This window comes from Macrobrachium nipponense, chromosome 22 (assembly GCF_015104395.2).
Source record: "Macrobrachium nipponense isolate FS-2020 chromosome 22, ASM1510439v2, whole genome shotgun sequence".
In the NCBI taxonomy this organism is placed as follows: domain Eukaryota; kingdom Metazoa; phylum Arthropoda; class Malacostraca; order Decapoda; family Palaemonidae; genus Macrobrachium; species Macrobrachium nipponense.
Genome location: NC_087213.1, coordinates 5,198,747 through 5,208,748, shown reverse-complemented (window position 1 = coordinate 5,208,748; position 10,002 = coordinate 5,198,747). Strand labels below are relative to the sequence as shown.

Here is a 10,002-nt window from a genome sequence, read left to right as displayed (position 1 = left end):
TATAAAGAGATTACAACTATATACATTAATATATATATATATATATATATATATATATATATATAATATATATATATATATCTATATATATATATATATATTGCGAGGTGTACACGTTAGCCGCATGAAAATCCATTGCTGCTATAACTATAAAACATTAGCAATTATCATTGCCCGGCAAAGGTAACTAAATTATTACCGCATTCGAGTATGCGCACCAGCAACAGTTACACACAAACAAACAAGCACACACCTTCTTTGTTTGTGTGCATTTGTTGCTGGTGCTCGTACTTGAATGTGATAATAATTAGATTCGCCTTTGTCAAGCAATGATAATTGCCCTAATGTTTTATAGTTATAGGAACAATGGATTTTCATGCCGCTAAACGTGTGCACCTTATGTATGTATGTATATATATAATAATAATAATATAAGATAATATGATATGATATGATATGATATGATATGATATGATATGATATGATATGATAGATATGATATTATATATATATATATATATATATATAATAATATATATTATATATATACATATATATATCACATACATAAAATGATGGAGGGAAGTACCTGATACACATAGAAACTTCATACAAGTTACATAAATAAATATCCATTTGTATCCACGTGTAAATGCGTTTTACCATTATCTGTAGGAGATCTTCGAAAAGGCTCTGAAATGCAAGCTAAGGGATATGAGGAATCAGTTGTGGTCTTTGGTGTTTCCGATTTGATAATTCTCTACCTGAGATAATCCTGCCTTGGTGAGTGAAGGTTGTTAACATCGTCTTAGGTCAGAAAGGATTATGAACCACACCTTTATTTCTCGTTTATTTGTTCCTTCATTGTAGCGTCTACTTTTCTGTATTTAGTTTACTTTTTTATTTCTTGAAATAAGGACTTGCACATCCTATTTTACAAAGACCTCGTACTTCTCTTCTCTCTCTTCTCTCTCTCTCTATTTCTCTCTCTATCTCTCCCTCTCTCTCTCTCTCCTCTATCCTCTTCGGTTTTAGGACCAAGGAGATTTCTAATTGCCGACCCTGCACATGGTTTGGCCAAGGGTGTGACCACCACCCACCACCAGCCCAAAATTACCACGTGGCCTTTTGTTTACAAATGAGGAATGTATGACCATACATACGGAATACATGTAATGTTATATATCATAATTTTTTTAGGTGGATTATAATAGACAGTATATTTGGTATGAATGCTTTTTTGGTGGGGGGCGGGGGGGGGGGGGGACTTAGTATATATTTCCGGTTTTTGCAAAAAAAAAAATAGTAATAATAATCATGTTCCTTTTTTTTCACAGGAATAAATTTACATAATCATAGAGTCGAACGTAAAGAACATATTGTAGTTTGGTCATTTTTTTCTGTCAAAGTGGTCCAAATATAATTTCTGAATTTTCAATAAAGATTTCATTCATCTTATAGTTGTAAATCATACAAGTCTAATAATTTGGCTTTATTTATGCTAATAATAATAATAATAATAATAATAATAATAATAATAATAATAATAATAATAATAATAATAATAATAATAATAATAATGTTTTTAACACAATAACATGCGAAGAAACGTATTTATTATTTATAATAAAAAATAGACAAAATTTATTTTGCAGGATTCATACAAAAATTAAGTATATTTCTTTTTGTAATCCTTTTTTGTGTGGTAAGCTTCAAAGCACTCAGGATGCATTACAGGTTGCCTGGTACAAGTTTTACAGTAATATTTTGTTTCTTTCCTTCCACCAGGTCCTCGTCTGTCACTGCATACAATGCATTCGACGGAGTGTTTCGTGTCTTGTTTGGCTATTATATGTAATTTTCCATTCAACCTTTCCTCATCATCAGATGTGCTTCTTCTTCCATTTTGAGCCGCATTCCTTTCGTTTCCTACCAATTATTTCAATAATTCTTTCCAGAGCTGAAGATGAGTTAATACCTTCAACCCTTTTGATTTTATATGAATACGATGGAGAATGAAACTATTCACTATGCCTACTTCCAAAAGGAAAAGGTAAACTTTTCTCCACCATTTCCATGATTTTTGTAGGAAACAGTATGATGATATGTAATAATCTGCACGATCCACTCCTTCCATGTTAGAAGTATATTCGGAAACCATCACTGGTTTTTCAATAAGTTGTTCTACATTCCCTTTCATAATACGGCGATGTTGGATGGTTCTTGCGGTGTGGTATGTAGAGCACATAATGACGTCCCTCTTATCTTTCCAAGACAGAATAAGGCAACGCTTGTTTTTCACATACGACCTTACTGTTCCTACTGATGATCTTTTTCTTTTCTTCACTTGAGGGGGAAGGCCTTTCCTATTTGTATTTATCGTTCCAGTGATGTGAATTTTTTTCTTCATAGGTTCCGCAGCTAGAGATAAGTTTGTATAAAGACGATCCGTATAAACATGGTATCCAGTTCCTCCTGTGGCATGCATAACGATGTCCACTAGTGTCAATACAATGAGAATGGTGAAGAGATGACCAGCATAACCAAGGCACTCGATAGTAGCTTTGCCGTAATACGGAATCAAACCTAGAATATATCCTGTCAGCGCATCGGCAATATCATATATTCTGATGCCACATTTTGTTGGTTTTTTGCTGTCGTACATCTTGAATGCGGTCCTGCCCTTGAATGGCACTGTGGACTCGTCAGCGTTTAGATGGCATCCAGGATGATAATATCATAAGAACCGTTCAGATAAATAGTCATGAACTTGTTTTACTTTTGACCTCCGAGATGCCATGAAGCTACTGCCAGGGGCTGCTGGAGGAGACACGTGAAGACCCCAGAATATCTGGAACCACCTATCTCTCCTAAAGATTTGCCGAAAAAACGAACTTTCGTCCACACATTGCTTGGAAAAGAAGTCCCTTGATCTCTTATTTCTGTGTAAAGCCATATTAATTATTGTTCCATGAAAGGCCATCATTTCCTCCACGCTTATTTTTTGCCAGTTTTGGCATATAGAAAATTGTTGCAGAGGCCTTTTCCTACTTATCAGTTCCTCTGTGTAGCGATTCGTTTCAACTGCAATTGTTTGGAAAAGTTCGCGTGTAAAAATGAGCATGAAAAATTGCAAAGGAGTGTTGATAGTTTGATCAGGACAGTTGAATTTTGCTCTTCCTTTGAAAGTAAATCTGGGTACTTCATGCCTCCCTTCATCAAACTCTTCCCAGTTATTCACATCGGCCCAACTTTCGTCATTTGCGTCCTCGTCCTCTTCAGGGGGCATAGCCATATCATCGGTGTATTCGTCCTCGTTTTCGTCAGGAGATTCCGCTTCTAGGTCTTCATTCACGATGATAAAAGAATTGTTTTCATCGGATGTGGAAGGAGCGGCAGACGGTTCATCGTTTTCACTTGAATCATCTTCCGATTCCGAAGGCCAATCCAAAAAAGTATTTTAAGATTTCCTCTTCGTTTTCAAGAAACTTCCGGTGTCAGAGAGACATGATTAACTCAGCAATGTGTTCGTTACTAATCAATTACAACTCAGCGAAACAAAAAGTCTGCCCATCGGAGTGTTTGTTCTTGTTGGAGATTAAGCCAGCCTTGTGCTGGCACGGGCTCTTGCACCTAGAGCAGCCCGTAACAAATCAGAGTGTTTGGGAAACTGGGTTTATAGGGGTATGGTATGGGATTAGGGGCTTATAGCGACCGAGAGGATTGTCAACCCTGAATAACTCGAAACAAACAGCAAATTTGGCTGGTTTCCCCATGTTTTTGCGCCGAATAGCATCGCGATATTTGCTGTTCATTTAGCCAGTTTTTCTAAGGAAAATTGACATATAAAACACGTTTTTTGTTCACGAAAATAACATTTCTTGAAAGATATAAAACCAAGTGTTATTCTGGGATTCTTACAAGAAGGTAACATTATTAGTTTGGCTCCTAAAGCAATTAAAATACGTGCCGGCTGAGAGCCGGGCTTCGGTCTGAACCTACCATTTGGGAAAGCCGGCTGAGAGCCGGGCTTCGGTCTGAACCTACCATTTGGGAAAGCCGGCTGAGAGCCGGGCTTCGGTCTGAACCTACCATTTGGGAAAGCCGGCTGAGAGCCGGGCTTCGTCTGAACCTACCATTTGGGAAAGCCGGCTGGGAGCCGGGCTTCGAGCGCTAAGGGTTAAATACCACCTCGTACTTACATCAACGTTTTCAGTTTTTTTAGTAGCTCTCTCTCTCTCTCTCTCTCTCTCTCTCTCTCTCTCTCTCTCTCGTTTTGTAGGTTCAGTTTCAAACCTTCATGTGAAAGATATTTACTAGTCTTGATAGTTTTGTTGGAAATACTATATATGATGGCTTGATTTTTATTACTTTTGTTCACAGAATAAAATTACGTACGGCGAACTTTGAGATATTATATACTATTTCCTCATCCAGTAACCGGTTTCCCTGAAGATGGGAATGGCTTAGAGATAAGCAAGCTAAGAAACTATCATATTTATCATCTAAGTTGCTGAGTGAAAGATGAAAGTCTTTCGCAAGAAAAACTTCCAGTCTCATAGTATAAATACTATTCCATTCATATTTATGTTGCACCATTCAGTAGGCACAGGGAACATACTCAAGCTTAAACTTAAAATACCCTGATGGCAGTTATACTATTCGCGTAGAGAGCGCTGACAGGAACGAGCCGAGATTACGAATTCTTACAGCGCACTAGGATTACCAAACACACCCAAATGCACACACACACACACACACACACACACACACACACACACACACACACACACACACATATATATATATATATATATATATATATATATATATATATATATATATATATATATATATATACAGGGTGGGCCAAAAGTAGCCTCACAGGTTTAAAACAGAATAAAAATTAATTTATTAAACGCATAAAAAATTTTCAGACATAAGTGGCATATTTAAGAATGAGTGACATGAAAAGGATAAAAATAAGTAGCATGTATTAATGGCACAGTATTAATTTTCTATTGAAGAGTACTTTGAATGAGAAACAGTTCATGAAGTAACTGTGAGGCTACTTTTGGCCCACCCTGTATATTGTCATGGATCCCGAGAGGTCCGCTACAAGTTCGATATAATAAACAAAAAGAATTCAACACCAACAGTTGAAACTGGGGATACAAATATAGAAAGATACACAAACAGAACAACGGTTTATTTACAAGCTTACTAGCAAAGATAAATGCAGAATGGTTTCTCCTATTTACATAACAAGAGTAAAATCTTACAATGCGTGAACTGGGGAAACAGTGAGGTAATGAAAATACTTGCTGGCCAGTTTTGCAGCTGTCGGAAATCAATGCTCGAAGCGATGGCTTAATAAAAGAACTATAACTTCAGATGTCTTCTTGACACCGTACTGCAGAAAACAGTCTATTCTTGATACTCGAAGGGCAGGTTACTCTTCAAAACCACGTTGTAGGACGTTTCTTCTCTGAAGGCTTGCTCAACGTCGGAGTATCTCCCTTTCCGACTATGGATGACTTAACTACTGTCTTTCTCTCTCACTGTGGACGACTTGACTCGACTCAGACCACTTTCTCGAGCGCCGCCTTCTCTCTTATCCTTCGTCTGTTCCTTCTTCTCTTATCTCTCTCTGATGATCTCTTACTGATGATCTGATCTCTGCTCTCTGATCTCTGATCATCTCTACTTCCTCAGGGCACATATATATATTCGGCGATCTGGGGCGGGGCTGAAGGGGGTGGAGCATAACAGCGAACGTCACAAACTCCCGAGTAGACCGGAACGATTTTGAAGGATCTCGACGAAATATTGCATCACATTCGGACGACGGGATGGCGCGTGTTGCGTTCCACAACACGCCTGGCGATTCTACAACAGTCATGAGAACAGACGCCTCCAACACGTGCGCGAATGCCTCTTTGCTGCAGATCCCTACTTGAAGAAAATGCATTTTCATTTCCTTTAACTTATCATTCGTCGTTATGAAGTGAATACCATGATATATATACATACATACATATATATATATATATATATATATATATATATATATATATATATATATATATATATATGTAATTCTTCGTGCTATTTTTTATACTCTTGTCACTACAAACCCTTGAGATCCAAGTGCAAGAAATATGAAGAAATTATGATATCCGGTAGTGGGGAACGAACCCGGGTTACCATGATCACGACAAGGTCACGTTGCCGACCCGATCACGAGAATTACTACATATGTATCTGGTAAAAAAGTGACCAGTAGATTCTACATGTCACGTGCGGACCATGATCTTGTTGGGTTCAAGGGTTAAGATTTCAATTGATCGACTAGATCAATGGCTTGGCTCAATTTGGATGCCTTTGCAATAGGACAACTGAATCAGTGACTATGTAGGACCAATGAAAAGGAGTGACAGCGAACCGAAAGTAGGAAGTTGAGCACTGTGAGAAAAAGAAAACACTGTGCTTCCCCTGAAATTAACTAACACTTCATTAATGGAAGGGATATTACAGGGGCTTCTATTGAACCCAGCAGGACTGTAGGCAGTGTTAATCAGGGTTACAAACACTAACTAGCGCCACACCAGGTATGATGTAATAACTAAAATTCTAAAGTTAACTCTTAGAGTAAAAACACGATTTCCTTTGGTGGGTCTGACACGGAACAGCCAGAGACAAAGTACCATAAATAATAGCATCTATGATCACTTATGGAATGTATTGTTTTCAGTTGTTTCTGTTTAACACCATTGAATGACACACAGCACTGCTGGTACATCTACAAGATATTCAGAGTTGTAGCGACTGAGACTAGGGATATTACAAAGAATTTACTTCACTTTTGAGGCGCAGTGAAAAAAAACTTCATTAAATTGCGCATAATGTTTCAGGCAAAAGATTACTGGACAGCTTGACTCCAAGGACACCACTAGACTCACTTATTGAAATATGACAATATTACTGCAGAGAGATTTATGTCACTGGAATGGGTCACGTTTTCACTGGAATGTGAATTTTGGGAAAAGCAAATTCAAAAGGTGTTTTGTGGATATAAGGCATGGGAGCTGGGATTACAGACACTGGTTCAAATCGAAAATACAGTTCTCTCGGCACACTACCTGATATGTCAATGGACTAGACGTTCATTGTAGTGTGAGCCAATAGGGATGATGGCCGAGGAAGGTGGTATCTCCCTACACTCAATGAAGGGAGTAAGTAGTGTGCCATTTGATCGCACATCGAAAGGTGGACAACTGAGTCCAGGTGATAGCTATGGACTTAGGCCCATCGTGAGTAGAGCCTTCTGTCTACTGTACTTCCTCCTCCTGTAATGGTTTGTAAATGTGATCCTGGCCCCTTATATCCCTGACTGCAATCGCCATCTTGGATGTTTTTGATCGGTGGTTTCCATTCTTTCTTCGTCAGAGGACCCTTCAAATCCCCCAGGGAATGCTGGAAGAGGTCAGTATTTCGACAGAGACGAGTGTCTCTCGGGGAACAACAATGAAAGGTGTGTCGCTGAGGAGAGAGAGGTTGAGAGTGGCGGAGTTCAAGGGTTCAAGTCAGGTCAAAGTTCGATGGCCCGTGACAGCGGAGGTGTGAATGAGGGTATCGCGCCCCTAGGGAAATTGACACAATAGCGGGAGGAAAAGTGTGAAGATCAGGGTTTGCCTTTTTTCCCACGAGTTTTGTCATCAAATACAGGTAGGCATTTGCAGGTGGTCAGCTAGTTTGGGGGGCGTGAAGCTAATGACAGCTGGAGGTCGTTTAAGGTGGTTATACGGAATTGGACAGGGAATTAAACAGTAGTTGGATAGGGAATTAAACAATAGTCCAAAGAGACGGACGTGGCTGGGGATCGTCTGAAGGACTCTAAATCAATATTCATTTCATCTAGGCAAAGCACACCAAATATGTAATTATTATATATATATATATATATATATATATATATATATATATATATATATATATATATATATATATGCATCAATTATAAACATCCGCTCTGCTCTGCTCTCTCTCTCTCTGTAATTATATATAAAATATATATATATATATATATATAAATAATATATATTATATAATATATATATAAAAATATATATTTATATATATATATATATATATATATATATATATATAGATATATATATATATATATATATATATATATATATATATAAATATATATATATATATATATAATATATATATATATATATATATAATACAGAGAGAGAGAGAGAGAAAGAGCAGAGCAGAGCGGATGTTTATAATTGATGCATTTGCAACAAGAATTGCAGTGCAAGAAGTATATACGCTGAAAAGACCAAACGAATTTAAATGTATAAGAATTTAATTTTTTTTCACTTGTAACTATTACGAGTTCATTCAGATAACACTATAGTTTCTACAAAAATAATCCATGGCACTAGGCTATGAAGTTCCATAGAAGATTTTAGATGAAGACTGCGGATTACAGATTCATCTGCATATATTAATCAGAAGGTTTAGCTTTTGGCATATGCTTAAATATTATAGGATAATTGTTGGTAAATGAACAAAATATCATGCATGATAATTGGAGAAATGAACAAAAAACAGTTAAATAAATATCATTGATAAGCACGAGTATTACACAGAAGGCTTGTATCAGTTTTGTATTGGAACTTGTAGCTCGTAGAACTAACATTCCCGCTAAAGTAGAGCTCTCTCCAACCTCTTTAAACCATACAAACGAGCGCGCTCGCACGCAAATACACTGATAGAACTTGGGAAAGGTAGACTGGGGTCAGTCACAGGGTTAAAGATCGATATGAATATCCTTCACTTAGTGGCCATCATGTTTGATATCTATCCGCTACCTACCCCAACACTCCAGGGCGCTTTTGTGCGTCATCAATAGTATCTGTGGTCGATTTATACCTGACTTAGGTAAACTCTCTCTCCTCTCTCTCTCTCTCTCTCTCTCTCTCTCTCTCTCTCTATGCAAGGTTGCGCTTAAATGACGTTGGGTCAGGCCATTACAATTGAATACATGAACGAGTTTTACCCTTTAGGCCTATAGTGTATCAGGTCCAGTTCGCTGGGTACTTGTGGTCCAGTGGTTAGGATGCTCGCCTCATTAGCGAGAGATCTATATTGTAAGGTTCGATTTCCCAAGTGTGCCGGATCATGTTGACCATGTTCTCTAAGATCCAGTTGTACTTCTGTTGGCCTAGGTGGCGAATTGGATAACTATACTCTGTTTTTTTTTCATCTGTCCATCCGCCTGTGGTGTTTTTGTATGGTAACACTGCGTCCCGGGCTTTAGATAGTTACATTCAGCTTACATTCAACAATAATAATATCCTATTTCGAATATTAACGGTGTAATTCGCATACAGTAAATTATTAAAACACTTTTCAGTTGCAAATGTACACCCAGATATCCTTTTATTTACCTAAAACTTACACATAGCGTAACTATTTAAAGCCCGGGACGCAGTGTTACCATACAAAAACACCACAGGCGGATGGACAGATGGAAAAAAACAGAGTATAGTAACCTACAAGGGTAGTGAGTGAGTTGTAAAATTGTCGCTAACAGCGTACATGTATACACTTTAATACATACATAAATACGAATATATAGTGTGTATAGTGAAAGATATATGTGTATTATGCATGCACAAATCCCAGCATTTTTCGGACAGTTTACAAGTCGCCGAACGAGGTAGTTTAGCCGGTTTTAGTCGTTCAGGCAATTTCAAAACAACATGTACTATGCATGAGTTTTCTCTACGCTGTAAAACACCATTACCTTATCTCTGTTTGCTTTGATCTTTTGTTGTTATTAAAAATTATAAAATGATTTAATATAAACAGCGGCAGCGCCCACAAGATACTCGTATATACTTGTATATGAGAATTAAGGGTGGAGACGACACTTCTCTCTAGTTAGGCAGAACCGGGCTCCGGCGGTCCGGCCAGGGA

At 37.7% G+C, this 10,002-nt stretch overlaps 1 protein-coding gene across 1 annotated transcript in view; it reads left to right on the top strand.

The window, feature by feature from the left end:
• The window catches only part of LOC135198454 (circadian locomoter output cycles protein kaput-like), a 198,469-nt gene that overhangs the window by 165,048 nt on the left and 23,419 nt on the right, over positions 1-10,002 (top strand). The window lies entirely within an intron of this gene.